Source organism: Podarcis raffonei, chromosome 1, assembly GCF_027172205.1.
Source record: "Podarcis raffonei isolate rPodRaf1 chromosome 1, rPodRaf1.pri, whole genome shotgun sequence".
Classification (NCBI taxonomy): Eukaryota; Metazoa; Chordata; class Lepidosauria; order Squamata; family Lacertidae; genus Podarcis; species Podarcis raffonei.
In genome coordinates, this window is record NC_070602.1 from 105568031 (window position 1) to 105579402 (window position 11372).

Consider the following 11372-nt stretch of genomic DNA (forward strand, 5'->3'; position numbering starts at 1 on the left):
AAGATGCAGAGAGACCATAGGGTGTTCTATTAGATCCACACAGTTCTAATATAAATTGAAAATGTAGAGTAAATAGTTTTCATTGCTGCATGGGAAAGTTCAGCCTGTGGTGGAAGACTGAGCAACTGCTAAGGCCTGGACCAGAGATCCTCCAGAGCATGGGTAGGCAAACTAAGGCCCGGAGGCTGGATCCGGCCCAATCGCCTTCTAAATCCGACCCGCGCACGGTCTGGGAATCAGTGTGTCAGTGAGTAGAATGTGTCCTTTTATTTAAAATGCATCTCTGGGTTATTTGTGGGGCATAGGAATTTGTTCATTTCCCCTCCACAAAATATAGTCCAGCCCCCCACAAGGTCTGAGGGACAGTGGACCGACCCCCTGCTGAAAAAGTTTGCTGACCCCTGCTCCAGATATTCAGGCCCCCTGAAGGGCCAAAACTAGTGTTTGCAAGAGAATTAACAGTGGCAACAGTAGTCATAATTTTTCCTTAGTACTATACACATATGAGGGATGCCAGTTGAAAAATTCCCTCTTCGCTTCAAAGGGCAAAAGCCCCCACAAATGTCTTGCTAGATTGCGAGAAGGAAAACCCTGGGATTGTATTAAAAAAACCAGAATGATTTGGTAGGTCATATAGTGCAGAAACCAAGTGGCAGCTGTCACCAGGAGTGCCTTTGCTCAGCAGAGGCTAGTGTGCCAGCTGTGCCCATTCCTGAAGAAGTCAAGCCTGGCCACAGTGACACATGCCTTAGTTACTTCCATGTTGGATTACTGCAATGCTGTCCACATGGGCTATCTGTGAAACTTCAGCTGGTCCAGAATGCAGCTACATGACATCACGTTGCACCAATCCTACAACAGCTGCACCAGCTACCAGTTTCCTTCTGGTCACAGTTCAAAATGTTGGTGATTACCATTAGAGTCCTACATTACTTAGGTCCAGGATACTGTAGGGATTCATCTACTCCCAAGTCATTCTGCCCAGTGTCTAGGATCAGAGGGTCCTTCTGTGTCCTACGATGGAAGCACGGCTGAGTAGGATAAGAGATGGGGCCTTCCTTCGGAGTGGCTGCCCTCGGTTGTGGAAAACCTTCATCTGTAATGAACTATGGTTGGTTCTCTCTCTCCCTATTTTTCACCAGTTATTTAAGTCCTATTTATTATTCCATCAGGCTCACTTTTTATTTATGCTTTAACATTTGTATCCTGCCTTTCTTCCATCATGGAACCCAAAGCAGCATGCCCATAGTTGCCAGGCACTACTGACCAGTCCCAGAACTGCATAACTTCAGGAAAGTGCTAACCTCATGTCTCTTCAGACCAGACCCTGAGAGTTTTAGGAGACAACACATTTATAATTTAACTGCTGACCCTGTCTCTTCTGTAATTGCACTGCATTCTTTATATGAACTTGTAATGTTATATATGCTGTAAGCCACCCTGAGTGGTGTATTTACACAAGAACTGAGGGGAGAGAGGTTTTTTGCAACCAATGGCTTTCCAGTGGCCTTGCCCCACCCTCCAGCCCCAGACCATGACTTTGAGAACAGCAGAAGCAGCTGGGAAGAGAGGAGTTCAGGGATAAATTTTAAAAAATAATTTTATAAGTTGTGTGTCCTTGTTTCTCAGTTTGGTCCTTGTTCGTTTTTGGTCCTTGTATTTGGTTTTGTGTGTTTTCTGATATTTTATGCATTGTGCTTTGCTGTTATTTTATTGATTATATAGTTAAAATATTATTTGCTGATGTTTAATTTACTATTGGATTCTAATGGATTATTGAGTACAGTGGTACCTCGGGTTACGTACTTAATTCGTTCTGGAGGTCCGTTCTTAACATGAAACTGTTCTTAACCTGAAGCACTTTAGCTAATGGGGCCTCCTGCTGCCGCTGCGCCGCCGTAGCACAATTTCTGTTCTCATCCTGAAGCAAAGTTCTTAACCTGAGGTACTATTTCTGGGTTAGCGGAGTCTGTAACCTGAAGCATACGTAACCTGAAGCGTATGTAACCCGAGGTACCACTGTATTGCTTTATTTGATACAAGTTGCTTATTATAGTTATTGTGATTTTTTTATATAGGATCTGATTATTACTGTTAATGTTTGATGTTTTATTCTTATTTCTGTATGTGTTGGAAGCTGCCCAGAGTGGCTGGGGCAACCCAGACAGATGGGAGGGATATAAATAAAAATTATTATTATTATTAAGAAGGGAGGGATATAGATGCTGTTATAAAATAAAACTTAAAAACAGGGGATAAACACACACACACACACACACACACACACACTTGTTTTGCTCCAAAAGTGACTTTTTTTGTTTTTGCAATTTTAAAGCCTATGAACAGCCAAGTTTAATTTGTTGAATAAATCATATCAGAAAACATAACATTGCTCGATCTGGGCACAGAAGCTGTTTCAGGCGCCAGTTTTCAGCCTATACGACCTGAGTCACAGCTTGTGCAGTTGAAGAAGAGGCTCAGGGTGGAAATGCTATCACCAAAAGGTTTGCTTTTTCAAAAAGGCACAGCTATACAGTAATACTAATTTAGGAGGTGCTCTTTCGAACCAGCTTGAGACGATTGAGGGGCACTTTTCTGTCCAGGAAACAGGTCCTACACCTTTGCGCCACTGTGTCAGCAGCTTGCATTGTGAACATCCAATATCAATTACATGCCAGCAAAGAGCACCACCCACCCACCCCTTTTTATGCATGTAAAAAGAAAAGAAAAGAAAAACAAGACCATATAAGGTTGCAGTTGTCCTCCTTGTTTGTTCCTGTATACATTCTGTGTATCCCACAGTGCCAACCAAACATGGATTGTTTGTTCGTCTCTGATCCTTTTGGCTTAGTTTATGCCCATTCCCCACTCAAACTTGGCTAAGGGAGAATACTTTCCTTGGCTACTGTTTCCATCATCTGGCATTTAAGCGTGCACTTGATCTCTCTCCCCGGCAACTTCCCTAACAGCAAAGCCATTTAGGTTCCAAGGCTTCTTTTAAAGCATATTATTAATGCCCCTTTGGCAAGCGCAAGCTGAACACTCCGCAAATTAATTGCCATATTCACTTCGGATCCTTGCCAACAAAAAGAGCATCAAATTTAGTCATATAGTGAAAAGTGAATTAATGTATTCATGTCCTAATATTGCTCATGATCCAACCAACTGCTGTTCGGGCAGCATCTGCTAGTTGGAGGCTCTGCTGGGCTTCTGTACAGCGAGTGAGAAATGTTAAGTTTGCTTGGTGTACTAGTCTTTCCGCCCTAGTACATCTCCATTTGATGGAAATCTAAACCTAAAATGGTGGCAGTGGAGGCTGGTGCATTAGGGTAAATGTGGCCCTGACTCACCAGTCTCAGCCTCCCATCACTTGCCCACCTCCTTACTTCAAACCAGTCCAAGGGAAGGCACTTCCTGACAGCTCTCTCTTCCTTGGGCTCAGTGTTTGCCTCTTGGAACTCAACAAGGAGGAGAGTGAAGACAAAGCTAGAATGAATTGGCTCTGCTTTTTATTGGCTCTGGCTCCAGCTACAGCCAAGGTCTCCGCCTTGTGCCCCACCAGCTGCAATGGGCAGCAGCCACCATTGATTAATGCTCAACATGGAAATCTTGAGTGGAAAAACAGTCACTGTGTATATTACGCCCCCCCCCCCCAACAAGGACTGTGTTTGCACTTCACAACTAGCTTGCAAATTGAACTGGTTTGAAGTACTACAGAAGGATCAGCCTTTTAGTGGTACTTGTTCTGTTTTGACTCCTAAAGGCCAATCGCATGGGAAGTGGGGATGAGGGAGATACTGCTGCCGCTGCTGCTGGCAAACCTTTCAAATACAAAAATGGTGCAAAGACAACAGACATACGTGCCATATCTGGAAACTCAGAAAGGGCCAGTCAAATAGGGTCTGTGCCTGCGTTGGCATCAGTGCCGACGTGCCACCAATACACAAAGTTGATGAACGCAGGATGATAAGAGTGACTTGCCCACACCCCTACCTCGCCACGGACACAACAGGAAAGCTAACACAACAGTGCACAGGTTGCATGCACTTCATCAAACCTAGTGGCACAGCTAGCAACAGCCTGGGTATAGCTGGTCCCCAGGCATCCTTTATGCATCCTTTATGTCCCTCCTCCCTCCCTCTGCCATCTCACCATAACTGAGTGTCTCATATGTCCAACTTTCCAACTTTTGTTGCACAGTGCCCCTCCAGAAGGCAATAATGCAGTAACATTGAAGAAGCATTATGGAACTAATAAAATGGAATGAGACACCACTAATGCAACATTATTGTGTGAATGACATGTTGCTGAATACACCCACAAAAAGCCCACCAGTCTGGAGGGGACCCTACTAGTCACATATCCATGTTCCCACACAACCTCCCTCCCTAAGGAACAAGTCCGACTGAAATCAGCGGGACTAGGAGGCCGAACTGACAATTGAGTCAGAGCAAGTCACTGCATCAGCCCCAAGTTTTGTATCTGTGTTCCCATGCCTTCTCTTCGTACAATTGGCTTAAGAGCTAGAGTGGGTTACATGACCAAATAAATAATTTTATTTCTCTAGAAGGTGATTGAGCAGCTGGCAGGAGTGAGGGGAGAAGTTTAATTCATCAACTATGTTGTTTTTAAATTAAATAAACAAATACAAATTTAAAAAGTCTGAGGTGATGTCTTACTGTGATGTCTCTGAACAGCTGGAAAAGAAAAGACAGAAAATGCTTGTGACTAATTTAATACTGGACGTGACAAGAATAACCCAGCCATATATCAGACAACAGACAGAGTGACCCAATGAAAGGCGGAGACTTCTGGGAGACCACAGTGATGATTGTACCTCAAATGAAGTGACTGAAAGAGGCTGCATTTCAGAAAGTCTCTTTCAATGAGCACAATTATGAATTGCTGCAGACTTATCCCCCTCTCTTCCCACAAGTAGCAACAGCAACATCAGCAATCTGCAGACCTTCTGCAGCCCATCTCTGTCTTTGGTAGGATCAGTGTTCTGTGGCTAATAAATTAAGGGCAGAAAATCCTGCTCTCTGTACCAAGCTGTCGCTACTGTTGCAGCTCAGCTTTGAGTGTTATTTGGGTAAGCTTGGACCTAAAGCAGGAATGGCTTGTTAACATCCATGCAACATGTCATTCTTGTGCGCACACTCTCTGTCTCTCTTCTGCTCCCACTCCCCACAACCCAAGTCCTCAGCATCAGCTGTTTTCAGCTTGGAAACAATAAATGGATATACCTCAGCTCTATCAAACCAAGTGGCTTTCCCCACAAATTTAGCTTATGTCATAGAAAGTAAACAAATGCAACTGCAGACCTTCTAAGTGTCCCTATTTTCCAGGGATAGTCCTGGATTTACAGAAGCCGTTCCGGTTTCTGATTTGATCCCATAATGTCTGGCTTTTCCTTAGGACGTCCTTATTTTCATCAGTGAAATGTTGGAGGGTATGGTACAATGTCCCTGTTTTAATCCCAGGGTATGGAGTTATGCAACATTCCCCCCCCCCCCCAAGTCAAGGAGATAAGTAACTATACAACCTTTAAAAGACATATGAAGGCAGCCCTGTATAAGGAAGTTAAAAACCTTTAATGTTTAATGTTTTATTATGTTTTTATATATGTTGGAAGCTGCCTAGAGTGGCTGGGACAACCCAGTTAGATGGGCAGGGTATAAATAATAAAATTATTATTATTATGGAATAGGACGTCCCTATTTTCATAGGAGAAATGTTGGAGGGTATTGTGAATCACCAAGGATACATTATCAGCGTGCAAACCAGTCTCTGGTAAAACAGAAATAATTTCTGGCTGTAAATTCTATTAGATGACCCTGATTAGAGTTTTTCTCTGCTGTTTAACTCCTGGGCTCCCATAACATCCTTGTACTGGGGAGCATGATTAGTACATTCATTCATTCATTCTGCATTATAAATACACATAAACAGTACTTTGGGTGTGATGATTGTCTAACAGACACCTTCTAAACACCTTGACTTCTATAATTGCAGCACGTTGTATTAGTTTCTCAAGCTGCTTATTTATATATTTCCAACATTTATATACAACTTTTCACCAAAAAGTAATTTTCCATGCACTCAGCAAAGCCAGTCAGTTAAAGTAATATAATATTTTAACAGTAAAGCAATCCTTATTGTCTATAAGAATACAGAAGTGGTCATCATAAACAGTAAGTGTCACAGTACAGCTGCACCTTTGTTTCAGAAGCATGGATTGCAACAATCAAGGCACACTGCTAAAGCTATAGGGATGCAGGTGGTGCTGTTGTCTAAACCACTTTGCCTCTTGGGCTTGCCGATCGGAAGGTCAGCAGTTTGAATCCCCGTGACAGAGTGAGCTCCTGTTGCTCTGTCCCTGCTCCTGCCAACCCAGCAGTTCGAAAGCACACCAGTGCAAGTAGATAAATAGGTACTGCTGTGGCAGGAAGGTAAATGGTGTTTCCGTGCGCTCTGTTTTCTGTCACGGTGTTCCATTGCGCCAGAAGTGGTTTAGTCATGCTGGCCACATGACCCGGAAAGCTGTCTGTGGACAAACGCTGACTCCCTCGGCCTGAAAGCGAGATGACCACCGCAACCCCATAGTCACCTTTGACTGGACTTAACCATCCAGGGGACCTTTTACTATAGGCCACAGCATATACAATGCACTTCCTAGCTACATGACTCCACTGGCAATGACACCGTAACTGCTTTTGCTGGCTGTGGCAAGCTTGCCGCACTGAAACCTGTACAGGCTTGCCCAGAATTTCAGGCGACGCTTTCACAGCTTAGAGAAACAATCCATGTACCATCAGAACTCTGTGCCGAAGACAAGAGTAGTAGAATCTGCTGTCCTGCAGGTGTAAGCAGTCTTGTGCTTTACAGTTGCAGATTGGTGCCATCAGATGGGGGCTTAAGCCTGCATCCTCTGCACTATTTTTCTAGATAACACCTCTCCCTTCTCAACTGCTATTTGTCCTGTTGGTAAAAAACCACACATGCATACAAGCTGTGTCTACATGGTTTTTACTACAGTGGTACCTCGGGTTACATACGCTTCAGGTTACATACGCGTCAGGTTACACACTCCGCTAACCCAGAAATAGTGCTTCAGGTTAAGAACTTTGCTCCAGGATAAGAACAGAAATCGGGCTCCGGCGGTGCGGCGGCAGCAGGAGGCCCCATTAGCTAAAGTGGTGCTTCAGATTAAGAACAGTTTCAGGTTAAGAATGGACCTCCGGAATGAATTAAGTACTTAACCTGAGGTACCACTATAATGGGGCAAATAGCAGCTTCAGGTGAGGAGACATCTTCATTCAGAAAACAGGGCAGGGAGAATTAAAAACCTTTAATTGGTCTTAATCTTGATAGGATCACCCTGTGGCTATTTTTTAAGAAAACAAAAAACATGTAAAAGAAGGACTTTTTGTAATGTGAATGGCAGTAGCGGATGACATGGCGGGGGGGCAGCAGTGCTCACCCAATATCCAGTCACTGGTGTTAACTGTTGTTTACGGGGAAGTAGAGGGAAGCTAGTGTTGGTGGTTAGCGCAGTGTTGGTGGTTGAGGTTAGTGCAGCATTAACACTCTGCCACTGCGCCCAGGCCTGGTTGGAAGGGACCGCAATGTTCATCTGCTCCAAACGCATGGCAACGCAGGAAACCTATGGCTACAATATCCCTGATCAGTGGCTATCCAACCACCTCTGTTTTAAAACCGCTAACGAAGGAGAGTCTGCCACTTCCCAAGGTCATCTGTTCTATCGCTGCAAACCTTGTACAGCCAAGCTCTTCCTAATGTTTAGTCAAAATATTCTTTCTTGTGACTGTGTAGCCTGTTGTTTGGGTTATATCTTTTGGAGTAACAGAAAACAAATTGTCTCCGTCACCTATTTGGCAGTCCTTCAAATATTTAAAGATGGCAATAGTGTCTAGGCTAAGCATGCCAACTCCTTTAACCTTCTGAGGAAGGCTATAATAGGGAATGAGAAAATATATTAAAGATGGACTCTCCTTCCACCCAACAATGGTACCTTTTGTTTATTAAATTGCAAGCATCTTCCTGCAACCCGCCCCCCCAGAAAGGCACTTAATAGTGAGGTTTTGGTGATTTGCACAGTTACGTAAATATGATAAATTAACCAGTCAGTAGGTTAAAAGGAAGGTGCTTGATCAGCAAAAAATTCTTCAGTCTGTTGACACCCCTCCTTGTTTCTCCTCCAACCAGACATCCTCCCATTCAGAACATTCTTTTCAGCTCCCACCCAGGTAGGTCGTCGTGACCTGCATTCCAGGCTGGCTTTCAGCCCATTAATTAGCACTCTTTGCTAGTTGCCAAGCCACTAGGCAGAACAACATGACTTATAAGAAGTTGCTTTATATGAAATTAGACCATTGACCCATCTCGCCCAGAATCATCCCTCTTACCTGGCAACGGAGAAGCATCTGTGAGCCCTACATTTTTGTCAGCTCTGGTTCAAAGGAATCCCTTGTGCTGCCAGTAATAGCTCCTCAATATTACTTTTACTGTAATTTAGTTTCTGGGCAAAACTTCATCATTTATAATAGTTTCATATGGTGCATTAAAACACACACAAGCTTTATTTTGCATTAAAGAGACTAGAAGGTTTAAGTAGGCAGAAAAGTAATTAGCCACACTGGCATTTTGCTAAGACACCTCCCACTAGTCTTCTGAAAAGCAACATGGAATATTAAATAGCCACAGATGGTCAGGAACTGAATCCTATTTCTCATCTAAAAATGGTGCTTCCAAACTCCCATTCAGCGCTGAGTCAGAAGACAAAGTGCCACTTAACAGATGACAGCTCATCATCTCCTCCATGGGTCTCTTTGAGGGACTCCAACACTGAAAAGCATGGGAGATGTTGTTGTTGTTTTAAAAAAATACAATTCAAGGATATTTAGGGCACAATCCTAGGGTAGAGGCCGATCACCTGATGGGCTGTAAGGTTTAGAGGAAGCATTGCTACATGGGCAGAATACCAGATATTCTGCTGGTGAAGAATACACCTCTAGAATAGCTGAAATGAGTCATGGGTGAGATGTGGGTAGTGCAGGGGAGAAGCACACCGTCATCTATACTCCCTTTGTATCACCATGCACTCATTGACAGTGCAACATTACTTCAGCCCCAGATTTGGCACAACATCAAAAAATTCTAGAATAGGTCCATGTCCCCACCCCACCCTGCCCATGGCAGAGCAGAGGATAGTATGCAGCTCAGAACCCAATCACAGCACACCACCACCAAAATATGAGCCAAGCACAGGGAGAGCACAAGTGTGACAAGAGAGTACGTGGCATGCTGCTAAACCTCACGGGGTTCGTGATAATGCAAACTTAGAGCTCTCTGGTGATGGGGATGCTATGGAAAGACGGAACCTAGCACAAATGCTTCAAACCCAAACAGCTTCTCTCCAGAACACACAGGGGGAATCTGAGAATATTGCTAGCACTTCTGTGCACAGAATTGTACCAGGTACCCTTTGTCTCTGAACTCTAGACACAAACACCCAACACTAAATTCCATTCACAGCCCAGAATAACTAAGGAGATAGTACAAGAATACTTGGCTAGTCTAGATGTATTCAAGTCTCCAGGGCCAGATGAACTGCATCCAAGAGTATTAAAAGAACTGGCAGATGTGATTTCAGAACCACTGGCAGTCATCTTTGAGAATTCCTGGAGAACAGGCGAAGTCCCGGCAGACTGGAGGAGGGCAAATGTTGTCCCTATTTTCAAAAAGGGGAAAAGAGAGGACCCAAATAATTACCGCCCAGTCAGTCTGACATCAATACCAGGGAAGATTCTGGAGCAGATCATTAAGCAAACAGTCTGTGAGCACCTAGAAAGGAATGCTGTGATCACCAATAGTCAGCATGGATTTCTGAAAAATAAGTCATGTCAGACTAACCTGATCTCGTTTTTTGACAGAATTACAAGCCTGGTAGATGAAGGGAACGCAGTGGATGTAGCCTACCTTGATTTCAGCAAGGCATTTGACAAGGTGCCCCATGATATTCTTGTAAAGAAGCTGGTAAAATGCGGTCTTGACTATGCTACCACTCAGTGGATTTGTAACTGGCTGACTGACCGAACCCAAAGGGTGCTCATCAATGGTTCCTCTTCATCCTGGAGAAGAGTGACTAGTGGGGTGCCACAGGGTTCTGTCTTGGGCCCGGTCTTATTCAACATCTTTATCAACGACTTGGATGATGGACTCAAGGGCATCCTGATCAAATTTGCAGATGACACCAAACTGGGAGGGGTGGCTAACACCCCAGAGGACAGGATCACACTTCAAAACGACCTTGACAGATTAGAGAACTGGGCCAAAACAAACAAGATGAATTTTAACAGGGAGAAATGTAAAGTATTGCACTTGGGCAAAAAAAATGAGAGGCACAAATACAAGATGGGTGACACCTGGCTTGAGAGCACTACATGTGAAAAGGATCTAGGAGTCTTGGTTGACCACAAACTTGACATGAGCCAACAGTGTGACGCGGCAGCTAAAAAAGCCAATGCAATTCTGGGCTGCATCAATAGGAGTATAGCATCTAGATCAAGGGAAGTAATAGTGCCACTGTATTCTGCTCTGGTCAGACCTCACCTGGAGTACTGTGTCCAGTTCTGGGCACCACAGTTCAAGAAGGACATTGACAAACTGGAACGTGTCCAGAGGAGGGCAACCAAAATGGTCAAAGGCCTGGAAACGATGCCTTATGAGGAACGGCTAAGGGAGCTGGGCATGTTTAGCCTGGAGAAGAGGAGGTTAAGGGGTGATATGATAGCCATGTTCAAATATATAAAAGGATGTCACATAGAGGAGGGAGAAAGGTTGTTTTCTGCTGCTCCAGAGAAGCGGACACGGAGCAATGGATCCAAACTACAAGAAAGAAGATTCCACCTAAACATTAGGAAGAACTTCCTGACAGTAAGAGCTGTTCGACAGTGGAATTTGCTGCCAAGGAGTGTGGTGGAGTCTCCTTCTTTGGAGGTCTTTAAGCAGAGGCTTGACAACCATATGTCAGGAGTGCTCTGATGGTGTTTCCTGCTTGGCAGGGGGTTGGACTCGATGGCCCTTGTGGTCTCTTCCAACTCTATGATTCTATGATTCTATGATTCTATGATTCATTCCAACAGCAGGAGGTGCCAGGACAAAGTACCCCACACAGGTAAGCAAAAGAAAGGTGAACACATTCTGCAGCTGTCCCCCATGTCTCCCCATCATCCCCTTTTCTACTTTTGAGTACTGTGTCTTGTTCTGATTTACATTACTCTAACATACACAGAGTGGAAAGCAGTGCCCTACGCCAAAGGAGAGCAGGTATTATTCATCCCCACATG